Source organism: Dermochelys coriacea, chromosome 1 (assembly GCF_009764565.3).
Source record: "Dermochelys coriacea isolate rDerCor1 chromosome 1, rDerCor1.pri.v4, whole genome shotgun sequence".
NCBI classification, from domain to species: Eukaryota; Metazoa; Chordata; order Testudines; family Dermochelyidae; genus Dermochelys; species Dermochelys coriacea.
In genome coordinates, this window is record NC_050068.2 from 299720550 (window position 1) to 299736459 (window position 15910).

Sequence of the window (15910 nt, forward strand, 5' to 3'; positions counted from 1 at the left end):
TGGCTTTTAAGATACAAGCAAGCAACACAGTCCCTTCCCTAGAAGCTCTGTGTGTGTCACCTCTACAATATACCCAGTTCAAAAAGAATGATAAAACATGTTCTAAATTCTGTCTTTTATGTGGGAGTTCAAGCAAAAGACAGCTTACAATAGTAATAGAAAAACAACACTATTGAGCAATAATCTTGTCGTCCAAATCTGAAATATTAATAGTTATCGGTTTAAGAAAATTCATTTGCTGGTGGATTAGTTAATTTCCTTCATATGTCTCAAGGGAACTTTTTGCAAGTAATCAAACACAACCTGTTCTTTGAGTCAGGGGCCCATACGTGTGGGTACAGAGTCTGGCACTATGAGCCTCTGATTCTGATTGGAGCCTACGAGTGCTACTGCGACACTGTTAAATAATAATGTAATTTCAGAGGCAATGTTATTTATCTGAAGAAATATAATACATGGAATTTCTGTTGCTTTTTTTTTAAACACAATACAGATGGCACTAACTAGCTCCTCAGTACTTCATATCACATAGCTTTCAGATTTATTAAATTATCTGTCAGGGTCTTTCAGTACCTGTAATTCAGAAAAAATATTTCTATGAAAAAATTTTGGATACGTCTTTACAAGTTATTTTACACAGACTGTAGATTTGCATTTCACTTGAGCCCATTTCCTCCAAAATACAGAAGTTCAACACTTAAATATACAAAAATATTTAGAAATGATACAAACATTTAAAGCATTTCCTGTACTGGAAAATTTTGGTTTAATAAGCAAGAATTGTATAAACTGGTTGTACTCTTGTACCTCATAATGGTGGTTGCTATATTGTACTTCTAGATTAATTATAAAGACATTACAAACATCTTACAATTAGTATGTTGTGTGCAAATGTAAAGATTCTATATGCTTTTAATCCCATATTTCTTGTCAAGAATACGTAGTTCCAGCAAATTAAGTCACTATAAATAGATATCAGACGATGTAAACTGTCAGACAGTATGGAGTATTCTGAAGGACAATACGTACAGATTTGTTTCTGTACTGCATGACAGACATGATTTTTAGCCACGATTTAGCAGTTTAATCATCTCAATCATTTACAGGACAGTCTGGGAGTAGATCCTTCTATCTCACATCCCAGATACATTTACAAACAATAGTGAAATAAAAAGTGTAATCGTAAATGCACAAAAATTGGAATAAATGTCAGTGAAACTCCATTGTCATTTTCCTGCCAGGACCACTAATGAAATAGATCACTTTATTTTTATACCTAAGCTTGGTTACTGTAAAACCCCTCCCCATGATGCAGTCATCTACAGAAGATACAAATTGGTCACCAATATATACTCCTATATAAACTGCAATATGCAAAAAGTATAAAACATTCACTCACAATAATAGTCATTTTAAAAAAATCTTATTAGTAGGATACATTCAGCAACAACCATTTGAGAACCTGACTCTGCATTCCAGTACAGAGATCTGTGTTGGTGTCACCACATAACCCTGCCTCAGCACACTCCAGTTTCTTCAATCAAACCGACAGAAAAAAATACTCCATTTACCTGAGAAGGTGAGTTCCTTCATGTCCTTTTGTTCATAATAACTATTCCAAGTTTATATTTTTGAAAATACAATGATGGCTGCACCAATAAAATTCACAGATCCTCTCCTGCGGCAGAAAGCAAATTAAAAAAAAAAAAAAAGACTTCAAGCTGTGACCTCAGAGCAAAGCACAGCCGTTAGCATCCCTCAGCCAACCTTCTATAGAAAACAGGTTAGACAGCAGGAAAACTGGCTCTGTACATGGCTGCAATGCTTTCAAATCAAGCATTCTGTGCTGTAAACTCAGGGATTTATATCTTCTTAAATAGGCCGTCCCACTCGATGCTGCCTGTGTGCATGAAAATATGAAGTATTTGACTGCAATTACTTTATGCAAAAAACTATCCCAGTCATCTTCACCATCTCTGTCACTGTGCTTGGAGACTAAAGAATGAGCACAGAATGCATAATTCATGCATTAAAATCTTCTAGGCACTTCCTGCAGCCAACATCCCGTAATGGGATATTGATCAGCTCATCATTAAAACAACTGAGGCTAGGTAACTGGTTTACTGCAACAATATTCCAACCAAAATCAGATGCAGACACACACTTTCCACCCATGCAGCACTCAAGTATAATCCCAATGTACATGGCATGGCATTTACATACTGCAGAGTATGGGACCTGCATTTCTTCACCCTTCGTAAAATGCTGCATCATCCGTTCTTTTATTCAAAGTGTACATTCTCTGCAGTCATTTGTTTTATACTCTAATATAAGAAGCAAACCACTAAATGTACACAGCTGCTAGAACACTAAAGCTTTATTTTACTTTCTATACTACTATAAATGGTCCATATGTATCAGAATGTTCATAAAAGGAGCAATCTTGAACTGAAATCCTATTTTTATACATATTACATGCACGCTATATAAATCTGTACATATGTATCATTTTGTCTAGAATATCATAGTTTCACGTGGTAATTTATTTTTGGCAGTTTGATTAAAACTGCAGTACAGTACAGCAGCATCCTAATGGTTCCACCCTTATCCAGAGATCGGAACATTGTGAAGTCTTTCCAGCACGCTCCCTCTTCTTCCATTTCAGCGACCTCAACAAAAAGCTCCCAGCACAGTTTACCAGCTTTATTTCTTCCAATCTTAAGCAAAAGTAATTTCCATTCAGAATAAAGCCCCTTCCATGTAAGAAACTTTACAGGTTGCCAGCATCTCAAAAACAAACGTTCCAAAGATTACTAAGAGCCACACCAATGGTTTCTTGGGGAGCGAGGGGGGAGGGGTGAAAAACAGCTGTAGCAAACCCTTCATAGGGATCACTACAGACCTTTCACATATCCATAGAAAGCTGAGAACCCCATTGGCCAAATTCTATTCTTGTTTACGGCAGTGTAAATTCCACGCAACTCCAATGAGTTCAGTTGCTTTGGTGTAGAATAGCAGCTTTAGGCACAATATCCATAACCCAGACTGACACACAAAGTAATTAGATAGAGCTTGTGAGGTATGCGTGGAGGGATTTACATAACTCATTTCAAACCAGAGTATGAGCCTGTCCACACACAAAATATGGGCTATGTTTTGCTTTCACTTGACCAATGTAACCCCATTAACATCAATGGGATTGCACAAATGTAACTGAGAGCAGACCTTGAGTCTGTAAGTCTTTCTTGTACATCCTTTCTACACAGTCATGAGGGCTATGGAGATTCGGATATCAAGTTTGTTAACCTTCCCCCCTCCCACCCCCAAGCCAAAAAATCCAGTTCAGGATGTTAAGTTATACGTCCTCCTTGATGATGTATATGATAGGCCACTGTCATCTCCAACAGACCTGGAAACCAGGGAGGGCGTTTTGCCCAAATGAAATGCAAAATTAGGTCTTTGAGTACAGATCTTAGTGCTCATTTATGACCCTTCCTATTAAGGCACGCCCTGGGTACATAAACCATCACTGCAGAGACAAAACCCAAAAGCTCATTCTTATACTTCCCATCAAAACCAACATAATTTGGACTTTTGGATGTGAAAGAATAACAGTTTCATCTGAGCTGTAACTAAAAGAGCTCACAGAGTGGTCACCATTAAAATGTCTTTGATGGCTTCTATTATATTTAACCCAACTGTGATTGGGAATCCATGGGGCCTTTAAGTAATTTATAATAAAAGATTGTAACTGATTTTATAGATAGGTGGGCAGAACTCCAGGACAGATACGTTGTTTCACACAGATTCCTTCCAGAATTCCAACCTTGATCACGCAGTCATAGAGATAGGAGAATGATTACACTCTCCAGTTCAATGTAGGAACCACAAAACGTTCTATAAAAACAAAGCCAGACCAAACAGCTATACCTTGAACTGAGAGTAAATTTCCCTAATAGAAATCTGAGTTGGATTCCACGACCAGAATGCATCCCTGTATCAGAAAATACCAAGAATAAACCTCTCTCTCTTTGTCCCAGTACAGTCTTGACAAAATTTCTTCCAAGTGGTACTACCATGGGTCTGTCCAATATTTTGTGGAATTCCACTGTCTGTGTAATTTTTATGTGACCCAAGAACCCCCTAATGCCAACTGGCAATGAGGTGCAAATCTTATGAGTCTGGTGTATACATTCTGGTTCACCAAATAATGTCCTAGAAGGTCTCAAATGAAAGCCAGTCACTCTGGTCGTAATTATTATTGTGAAATATACATACAGATACTATGTAAGGAGCTACATATAAAAACTGAAAATATGTTTTTGAAGTCTGTATCAAGGTATTAGTCATCTGCAAGGATACGATTCTGTCATATAAGGAACATAAGGAACACACCAACAGTCATACTAGGTCAGACCAAAGGTCCGTCTAGCCCAGTATCTTGTCTTCCAACAGTGGCCTCTGCCAGGTGCTCCAGAGGGAATGAACAGAACAGATCATCATCAAGAGATCCACCCCGTCGCCCATTCCCAGCTTCTGGCAAAATAGTGGCTAGGGAAACCATCCCTGCCCTCCCTGGCTACTAGCCATTAATGGACCTATCCCTATACTCCATGAAATTATCCTGTTCTTTTTTGAACCCGATATAGTCTTGGTCTTCACAACATCCTCTAGCAAGGAGTTCCACAGGTTGACTATGCGTTGTGTGAAGAAATATTTCCTTTTGTCTCTTTTAAACCTGCTGCCTATTAATTTAATTTGGTGACCCCTAGTTCTTGTGTTATGAGAAGGAGTAAATAACACTTTCTTATTTACTTTCTCCACACCAGTCATAATTTTATAGAGCTCTATCATATTCCCCCCTTAGTTATCACTTTTCCAAGCTGAAAATTCCCAGTCTTTTTAGTCTTTTCCCATATGGAAGCTGTCCCATACCCCTAAACATTTTCATTGCCCTTTTCTGAACTTTTTCCAACTGTAATATATCTTTTTTGAGATGGGGTGACCACATCTGCATGCAGTATTCAAGATTTGGGTGCATCATAGATTTATAAAGAGGCAATATGATATTCTCTGTCTTCTTATATATTCATTTCTTGATGATTCCCCACATTCTGTTAGCTTTTTTGATAGCTGCTGCACACTGAGTGGCTGTTTTCAGGGAAAAAAGAACGAGGAGTACTGGTGGCCCCTTAGAGACTAACAACTTTATTTGAGCATAAGCTTTTGTAGGCTAAAACCCACTTCATCAGATGCATGCAGTGGAAAATACAGTAGGAAGATATATATATATATACACACACACAGAGAATATGAAAAAATGGGTGTTTTTTCCATACACACTATAACGATAGTGATCAATTAAAGTGAGCTATTATCAGCAGAAGAAACAAACCTTTTGTAGAAATAATCAGGATGGCCCATTTCCAGCAGTTGACAAGCTACAATGACTCCATGATCTCTTTGAGTGATATCAGCTAATTTAGATCCCATCATTTTATATGTATAGTTGAGATCCTATTTTCCAATGTGCTTTACTTTGCATTTATCAACATTGAATTTCATCTGCCATTTTGTTGCCCAGTCACCCAGTTTTGTAAGATACTTTTGTAACTCTTCAGTGTCTGCTTTGCACTTAACTATCCTGACTAGTTTTGTATCAACTGCAAATTTTGCCACCTCACTGTTTACCCCTTTTTCCAGATCATTTATGAATATGTTGAATAGAACTGGTCCCAGTACAGACCTCTGGGTGACACTGCTATTTCCCACTTTCCATTCTGAAAACTGACTATTTATTCCTACCCTTTGTTTCCTATCTTTTAACCAGTTACCAATCCATAAGAGGACCTTCCCTCTTGTCCCATGACAGCTTACTTTGTTTAAGGGCCTTTGATGAGGGGCCTTATCAAATGCTTTCTGAAAATCAAAATACACTATATCCACTGGCTCACGCTTGTTCACATGCTTGTTGACCCTCTTAAAGAATTCTAGTAGATTGGTGAGACATGATTTCCCTTTACAAAAAGCATGACGACTCTTCCCCAACAAATCATGTTCATCTACATGTCCAAAAAGAAAAGCAGTACTTGTGGCACCTTAGAGACTAACAAATTTATTAGAGCATAAGCTTTCGTGAGCTACAGCTCACTTCATCGGATGCATTTGGTGGAAAAAACAGAGCAGAGATTAATATACACACACAGAGAACATGAAACAATGGGTTTATCATACACACTGTAAGGAGAGTGATCACTTACGATAAGCCATCACCAGCAGCAGGGGGGGGAAAGGAGGAAAACCTTTCATGGTGACAAGCAAGGTAGGCTAATTCCAGCAGTTAACAAGAATATCAGAGGAACAGTGGGGGGTGGGATGGGGGAGAGAAATAACATGGGGAAATAATTTTACTTTGTGTAATGACTCATCCATTCCCAGTCTCTATTCAAGCCTAAGTTAATTGTATCCAGTTTGCAAATTAATTCCAATTCAGCAGTCTCTCGTTGGAGTCTGTTTTTGAAGCTTTTTTGTTGAAGGATAGCCACTCTTAGGTCTGTGATCGAGTGACCAGAGAGATTGAAGTGTTCTCCAACTGGTTTTTGAATGTTATAATTCTTGACGTCTGATTTGTGTCCATTCATTCTTTTATGTAGAGACTGTCCAGTTTGGCCAATGTACATGGCAGAGGGACATTGCTGGCACATGATGGCATATATCACATTGGTAGATGCGCAGGTGAACGAGCCTCTGATAGTGTGGCTGATGTGATTAGGCCCTATGATGGTATCCCCTGAATAGATATGTGGACAGAGTTGGCAACGGGCTTTGCTGCAAGGATAGGTTCCTGGGTTAGTGATTCTGTTGTGTGGTGTGTGGTTGCTGGATGACATTGATGACATCTTCATCATCTGGACCCATGGAAAAGAAGCCCTTGAGGAATTCCACCATGATTTCAACAATTTCCATCCCACCATCAACCTCAGCCTGGACCAGTCCACACAAGAGATCCACTTCCTGGACACTACGGTGCTAATAAGCGATGGTCACATAAACACCACCCTATATCGGAAACCAACTGACTGCTATTCCTACCTACATGCCTCTAGCTTTCATCCAGATCATACCACTCGATCCATTGTCTACAGCCAAGCTCTACGATATAACCACATTTGTTCCAACCCCTCAGACAGAGACAAACACCTACAAGATCTCTATCATGCATTCCTACAACTACAATACCCACCTGCTGAAGTGAAGAAACAGATTGACAGAGCCAGAAGAGTACCCAGAAGTCACCTACTACAGGATAGGCCCAACAAAGAAAATAACAGAACGCCACTAGCCATCACCTTCAGCCCCCAACTAAAACCTCTCCAACGCATCATCAAGGATCTACAACCTATCCTGAAGGATGACCCATCACTCTCACAGATCTTGGGAGACAGGCCAGTGCTTGCTTACAGACAGCCCCCCAATCTGAAGCAAATACTCACCAGCAACCACACACCACACAACAGAACCACTAACCCAGGAACCTATCCTTGCAACAAAGCCCGTTGCCAACTCTGTCCACATATCTATTCAGGGGATACCATCATAGGGCCTAATCACATCAGCCACACTATCAGAGGCTCGTTCACCTGCGCATCTACCAATGTGATATATGCCATCATGTGCTAGCAATGCCCCTCTGCCATGTACATTGGCCAAACAGGACAGTCTCTACGTAAAAGAATGAATGGACACAAATCAGACGTCAAGAATTATAACATTCAAAAACCAGTTGGAGAACACTTCAATCTCTCTGGTCACTCGATTACAGACCTAAGAGTGGCTATCCTTCAACAAAAAAGCTTCAAAAACAGACTCCAACGAGAGACTGCTGAATTGGAATTAATTTGCAAACTGGATACAATTAACTTAGGCTTGAATAGAGACTAGGAATGGATGAGTCATTACACAAAGTAAAACTATTTCCCCATGGTATTTCTCCCCCCCTCACCCCATCCCCCACTGTTCCTCTGATATTCTTGTTAACTGCTGGAATTAGCCTACCTTGCTTGTCACCATGAAAGGTTTTCCTCCTTTCCCCCCCCCCCACTGCTGGTGATGGCTTATCTTAAGTGATCACTCTCCTTACAGTGTGTACGATAAACCCATTGTTTCATGTTCTCTGTGTGTGTATATAAATCTCTCCTCTGTTTTTTCCACCAAATGCATCTGATGAAGTGAGCTGTAGCTCACGAAAACTTATGCTCTAATAAATTTGTTAGTCTCTAAGGTGCCACAAGTACTGCTTTTCTTTTTGCGAATACAGACTAACACGACTGCTACTCTGAAATCTACATGTCCAATAATTCTGTTCTTTACTATTTTCAATTAGTTTGCCTGGTACTGAAATCAGGCTTACCGGCCTGTAATTGCCAGGATCACCTCTGGAGCCTTTTTAAAAAATTGGCGTCACGTTAGCTTCTATACCAGATGTCTGGAGGATAGCTTATTTAAATCATAGGTTACATTCCACAGTTAGTAGTTCTGCAATTTCACATTTGAGTTCCTTCAGAACTCTTGGGTGAATACCATGTGGTCCTGGTGACTTATTACTGTTTAGTTTATCAGTTTGTTCCAAAATCTCCTCTAATGACACCTCAATCTTGCACAGTTCCTCAGATTTGTCACCTAAAAAGAATGGCTCAGGTTTGGGAATCTCTCTCACACCCTCAGCCATGAAGATCAAAGCAAAGAATTTATTTAGTTTCCCTGCAGTGGCCTTATCGTCCTTAAGTGCTCCTTTAGCATCTCAATCCTCCAATGGCCCCACTGGTCGTTTAGCAGGCGTCCTGCTTCTGATATACTTTTTAAAAAAACTGCTAGTACTTTTTGAATCAAAGAGGTCATGGATTCCGTGACTTTCCAGGACCACCATGACTTCTTCTGGGGCACGGCTGAAGCAGCTGTCAGCTCTGGGACTGCCGGAGCAGTGGCCACTGGATCAGCTGACTGGCAGCCAGCCCTGGGGCCACCAGAGCAACTGACTGGTGGGCAACCCCTAGGCCACCAGTATGAGATTCTTCCCAACTGAATGGATGGGGCCTAGAATTTGGGTAACCTAGAGCTCTGTTAAGGGTATTTGTACTCACTGAATCCAAATATTACTGTTGAATTTGAGTATGTCTTGTTTGTATTACAGCACTACCAAAAGGCCTCCATCAACTCGAGGCCCCATCATCCTAGGCACAGTAAAAAATAAACAAACCAAAACCCATACATATAGTAAAAGATAGTCCTTGATCAAAACAGCACTGGAAGCTGGTTTTAGCATTTCAAAGAATGCTAAAGATGAAGATCAGATAGCTCAAATGTCTTACCTTCTTTTGTCTCTTTCTGCATTCCCCAGATCTTTTAACCTAAGGCCGTCAAATCATCATAATCAGGTTCTCATGTTTTTATTGTATCTTGTTGGAGTTCAGATACTTAGACATACAAATGCAAAGAAGTATCTCTGCTCTTGCTGCTGCACCACATGCATCAGTTTTAGTACACCATATCCACCATCCCAGCCTTCACACTACATTACCTTTTCCGAAAATGAATCTGGGAGCCTTCTTCTACATGTTAAATTGGAATTTGCACATGTAGGACTCGTAGTTTCTAGGACAGGCGGCATGCTGAGGACTGTTATACTTTCCCATCTTTATACTAATTTATTATCTGGATGCAACAAATCATCACTGCAGTTATTTCTCAAAGAAATGTAAAGGGTCTCCAGAAAACTAATTGTTCAATGGGAATTGAGGACTCAAGCACCGTACAGAATCAGTGTGATACCAAAAGGAATCAGAAGGAGTCCCCAGGATCAAGCATCTAATAAATGAGTGAAGTCTTAGAGTCTGAGAAGTTGATGGAACTAAGACTGTCAATTCAGTCATTAGAGTTGAATGCATAAACAACATTCCTGGCTGGGACACATATGTACTACTGCTTAAACACTTTTTTGAATATGCATTTTCTATTTAAGTATACAAATATACTATATTGTCACTGTCTTAAGATATTTCAGATATTCAATAGTTTTTATATTTTTCTAAAAACTTTTCTACTTACCTTTAATTTAGAATTTCATTTTTGCAAGGATTGAAATACTTTCAAATATTTCAATATATTTTATATAAATAATAATTTACTTTTTGTACTAAACAGTTGTGCAGCATTGCTTTGTGTTGTTAAACAGTTGCTGCATCTCACTCAGAGGTAAATGCATTTCAGTGATGGATAAAGTGATCCTGTATATAGTCTGAACCGAGGAAAATGCCAAGACTTGTGCACATATTCTGCATACATTAAAATAACCACCACACAGTTATTTTGCACCAAAGGATCAAGAATATGTGGTAGTTGTAACTCACTCAAAATGGAACCCTGCATTCGGTAACTAAATACATACACACAGAGCCAAGGAGCACTGAGAGTAATTCTTCTATGTTCTGTTTCTAATAAACTGTTTATTCAAATGAAAAGTTTTCTTTGGAGCTTAGAGCTGTATTATTTTCTTAAACTCAGAGGTGGCATTGTGTTTTGAGGTCTGTTTTAATTCTGCAGGAAACCACACTGCTGAATGGAATTCAAAGCATGAATCTACTGAATACTTGCCTTCCCCTTTTCCATCCACCAAAATAAACCCAGATATTTACCCAGAAAATTTATTAATAGTTTTTTTGCACTGATTTTCACCTGTTTTTGTTGTTGTGGCACACACAGATAAATTACTGAGAAAAATTAAATAAAATAAAAACTGAAAATTAAGGGCCCTATGTATGCACTATGCAGCATGGATAATTATCCCCACCTTTCAGATGGAGAAATGATCCATTCAGAGTTTGAATGGTTTTCCCATGCTCACCCACACACAAGTCAGAGCAAAGCTGATTGTAATTCCTGCTTTCAAAATACCAGTAGATTCCAGTAGCCCATGATGACTTGTTTGAGTCATCAGAAGCTCAGTTGAGATATGTGAACTCTAATTTCTCAAGTGACAAGGTGCGGCCATCTGCTTTGTCTTCCTGCACAAATGGCTCTAAAGCCTCTAGTCTGTAATCATCACCATGTAGTTGGTATTATATCAACCACCACCCCTTCACTATCCTGTGCAGCAAATCTATTTAGAGTGACACACAACCATCATCCTGTTTTGCCAGAGAGGAGAGAGAAAAGAGATATCTCCATGCAACAATCTCCCTTAGCCTTCACTTTCTTTTATCTCTCCCCCACCTTGCATTTCCTTCCTATGCTCCTTTTCTACTCTTGCAGTTAATGGGCTAATTATCTCCTTTAGCTCTCCCCAGCTCAGGCTGATCTAGTAATTAGCTACTGCTTCCCTCAATCAGGCCTCATCCAGGGAACTAGTTGGATTTACTGTGACCAGAGTGCTGATTCAGCTGCTGGTTCTCAGTCTGACCGGGATTCTCTGCTCGGTGTCCCCTTCTGGTTCCCTGATTTTATACCTATGACCCTCACTCCCAACCCTGTTATTCATCAATTGTCCCCCCCATCATTATTTGAATCCCGGGTTCCACTGCCTTTCCTCTTAGGCTGCGGGATGGGCCTTCATATGCATGCCCGCCTCACGGACGTCAATAGGTGCTGGTTCTCTGCTCGGTGTCTCCTTCTGGCGCCCTGCTTTTGACCCTGTAACCCTCACTCCCATCCCTGTTTTATCATTTGTTGCCCCCCAACCTTACTTGATCCCTGATTTCAGCGTCTCCTCCCCTGAGGCTGGGGGGAAGAGCCTTCAGATGTGGGCAAGCTTGGGCTGCACACCCACCCCCAGGAACTCAACGGGAGCTGGTTCACAGCACTCAGTCACACTTAATGCCTGCCAGACAAGTTACTGCTGTGATAAATAAAGGGGGAAGGGGGGGAATAGCTCCATTTGATGGACACCCAGCCAGCCAATTAGTGGTAAAATCCATCTTGGTAGCTGTTCTTTATTTGCTTTACCTGTAAAGGGTTAAAAAGTCCCTCAGATAAAGAAAAAAAGTTTGCACCTGACCCAAAGAGCCAATGGGGAGGCTAGAACATTTTAAAATTGGGAAAGAAACTTTCCCTTTGTCTGTTGTTCTCTGGGCTGCAGTGACACGGGCAGTAATGCTGTAACCAGCTTTAAACCAGGTAAGATTATAGATTATCAATTCATACCTCGAACCTACTTATCTGGAGCCTCAGATATGTAGGTAAAATTAGGGAATGTCTAAAAAGACGCCATTAGGGTTATTTCTTTTATTTCTTATTGGCGTGTGGACTCCTCTGTGCTAACCCCAGATGCTTTTGTTTGCTTGTAACCTTTAAGCTGAACCCCCAAATAAAGCTATTTTGGGTGCTTAATTTTTGTAATTGTTTCTTTTAAGATCTAGCTAAAAGCCTAAGTTCCAGATGTAATTTTTTCCTTTTTGTTTTTAATAAAATTTACCTTTTTTAAGAACAGGATTGGATTTTTGGTGTCCTAAGAGGTTTGTGAATGTTGTTTGATTAGCTGGTAACCACAACTAATTTCCTTTGTTTTCTTTCTCAACTCTTCCCCCGTGGGGGGGGGGAGGCAGGGGGGTGTTTGAAAGGGCTTGAGGATATCCCACAGGGAGGAATTCCCAACTGCTCCTTCCTGGGTTCAAAGGGATTTTTTTTGCATTTGGGTGGTAGCAGCATTTACCAAGCCAAGGTCAGAGAAAAGCTGTAACCTTGGGAGTTTAATACAAGCCTGGAGTGTTAATTTTTAAAATTCTTGTGGGCCTCACTTCTGCACTTGGAGTGACAGAGTTGGGATTCAGCCTTGACAACTGCTTACAAATCTCAGGTGCACGTACTGGTTCATATGACTAAAAATGAAAATGGGCCTGCTTTCTTCACTCCCTTGGAAATACCACTGAATGGCAGAAGAAAGCTATGATCTGCTTGTCCGGCCTGCTAATTTTGCTACATACCTCCAATGAGTTTGTTCTGCATCTCACACATACTTTTCTTTTCCCCAAAATGCAGTGCGTCCGCTTGCTCCATGATATGGAGCATGGGACGCAGCTAGCATTTGGCAGCATGTATGAAGGCCAATATTTACTTTCCAATCTCATGTGAGACATGCTTGTCAGTCAGCAGCAACCCTGTTTTCAAGTGCAGGTCAGATCAGATCAGTAGCTTGTCACTAATGTGTCAAAATACACAGAAGCCTTGCTCTTTCCTCAACTGCCAGTCAGAATCAGTCTCTGGCTCTGTTCACCTCCAGGATGGAACCCTCTAAAACCCTCACCAGAGAATGGCTTTTGACTTGACGACCTCCACTTATTCAAAACTCTGTATGAACAGATGCTCTTCCACATAACACACCCAATAGTCCTGTCTGACTAGAGATAAACACAAATTACAAAGACTGTTCATTTTGGCCTTATGACAACCATATTGTGTCACCTGACAAGCAAATCTGACATGTAGCTTGTCCTTGAAAAGATTTTTTATCTGGTGCTATTACCAGGTACAGGATTAGGCCATTACCGCAGTGGCATCGGTTCCCAACACAACTTCCAAAAGCTCTCAAGGTTTTAGGTCTCTAATCTCTTATTAGGAACACACTGTGAAAAATCACTAACTCAAACACTAGCGTTAAGTATATATCTTGTAACAGAAAATCTAGTATTTGAAGGGAAGTGAAAAAGAACTGTGACATGTCACTGAGACTGTATTGTGAAATCAATTAAATCTGTTCCGCACTGTAAATTTAGCACTTAAAAATCCCCAGGAATGGCAATTACTTAAATTCAGAATGAGAAATGTATCTTTTCAACCCACATTCTCTAAAGTATCAAGTATGATAGGGTTAAAAATGGCCTTAAAAATTGTTTTAAGAATGTAGAACTTCTGGCACACAAGTTAAAAAATATCAGGGAAACCAAATTTATCCTTTGCAGAATGAAGACGATTTTTGTTGTGTGCTCTAGGTACGAACAAAGGAAAGGAATCAGTCTTCAAGTTAGTGGAACTGGCCATATTCCACCACCTTTTGGGCTCATTTTCAAGTGTACTTCCTGCTAAAACAGAATGCATACCTCCCAACATTTTAAGTTGCTAAAGCAGGGCAAAGCACCACTCAGGATTGGCCCATCCACACCTCCGCTGAAGGAGGCGGAGTCAGACATGCTAAATTTGATTGTAGTTGCAATCTAGCACATACAAATATGGCCTGGCTTTCCATAGGCCACGAAAGAGACAACTAGGTCAAACCTGAATGGTGCTGTGACCCTGTGCACCAGATTCAATGCCAATTGGTTTCAGGACTCTCTCAAACAGAGGGCCTAAGGCAAACTGCTCTTCAACTGGGACTCACAGAATTGGGGAGTGGGTGTCAAAGCAGGACAGTCCCATGAAATCCAGGACATAGAACTGGAAGGTATGAGAATCCAGAAGATTTCTATTCCTGTCAGAGGGTATTATGAGTAATGTACCAAGATATCTGGTCCATTCAGAAGAAAAGGAATTTTTCTGAATAATAATTGCTTCCATACAGTTCTGATTTGACCAGAGTATTTCAGAATGCTTACGCTTTATGACTCTTGAAAGACTGTAATGCTCTACAACATCAGGAGTACAAGAATTCATGGAATTCATTGGAAGGCTGTGGGAGCTATCCTTTCATTTCTTAATAATCATAAATGTGCTGCCATACATTATGAAGCATATTGGACAAACAAGTAACACTGACACTAGCGATACAGACTATTACACTGTGGCCAGAATTTGAAATTAGATCTTTGCAGCCTTAGGCCCAAAGTCTGTTTAAGAACTTAGGCAACCCCCAGGACTAGGAGTGGAAGGGTGGGAAAGTTAGGGAGGAATTTCCTTAAATATTAGCTCTGTTTATTATATGGTCAAAAAAAAACTGGCTCAGGCAGAACAAGCTGACACATTAGTGAACACTGTATCATTTTATTTTATAGGAACAGTATGACTTTAATAGCAAGTGGTATCAAGAGTATGGTGAGGGGGACAAAATGTTCTCCAAGCAGAAGAAACTGTATCGGAACCAGTGGGAGGTTAGACCATAAACCCCACTGAACATTTCAGAGCATATGGGCAGAGCTATGTTGCTCTCAGAAAATGAGGCCACTCAAGTGCAGCCTGGACAACAACAACAAAGACAAATCCTGTATAATGCACTGATGTTCGTGACATATCCACCTCGGCACTCGTTGCTATTGAAAACATGAACATAAATAAATGGATACATAGATTATTTAGATATTATTCCCTCTTTCTGGTACCAAGGCATATTTTCGAAATGTGCATTCTCAACAATTATATAAAAGAAGGTCACATCTAAAAATCCCCCTAAATTGATGTTGGGAGAAAACAAACTGTACCACGTGCTCTGCTTCCATACTGGAATCTTCAGACATATGTGCAGAGCAAGGACTTCATTCATCACAACTTGAGTACAAAGAAACCCAGATATTAGTGGAGAATTTGAGAACAGCATTTCCTTACAGTGGACTCAATATACAGTGCAACAAGATTGCTTTTCACCTATACATGCTTCAGCTACATACTTGTATAGTTCATTTAAAAAATTTGTCTGGGCCTAAAACATTGAAAAATAGTTCAAAGACTATTCTGCACAAACTCTCTTCCCCCTCGATCCACACTACCATTAACCCTTCCAGTTTTTCCTTTACAACAATTCCAAAATCCATCCATTCAGGCCCTGACCATCTCTCTGACTACTGCAGGCTTTTCCTCCCCAATTTTCCTGCCTTGGTCCTCACTATGCTGTTCAATCCATCCACAATGCTACTCAAAAACTAATCACCTTCATATGCTACTCTAATCTTAGACTCACATCCTTCACTGGCTTCTCTTCTGCCACTGCATCATG

General features: G+C 40.1%; 1 protein-coding gene across 8 annotated transcripts in view; it reads right to left on the bottom strand.

Annotated features, from left to right (window-relative positions):
- The window catches only part of CNTN1 (contactin 1), a 434625-nt gene that overhangs the window by 260007 nt on the left and 158708 nt on the right, over positions 1-15910 (bottom strand). Inside the window, exon 1 of one of the 8 annotated variants that reach the window (XM_038373434.2) lies at positions 1572-2228. The exons of the other annotated variants lie outside the window; for them this stretch is intronic. The gene's annotated coding sequence lies outside the window, so the exon portion shown is untranslated. Of the gene's footprint in view, positions 1-1571; positions 2229-15910 lie in introns of those variants that run through there. 8 annotated transcript variants of the gene reach the window in all.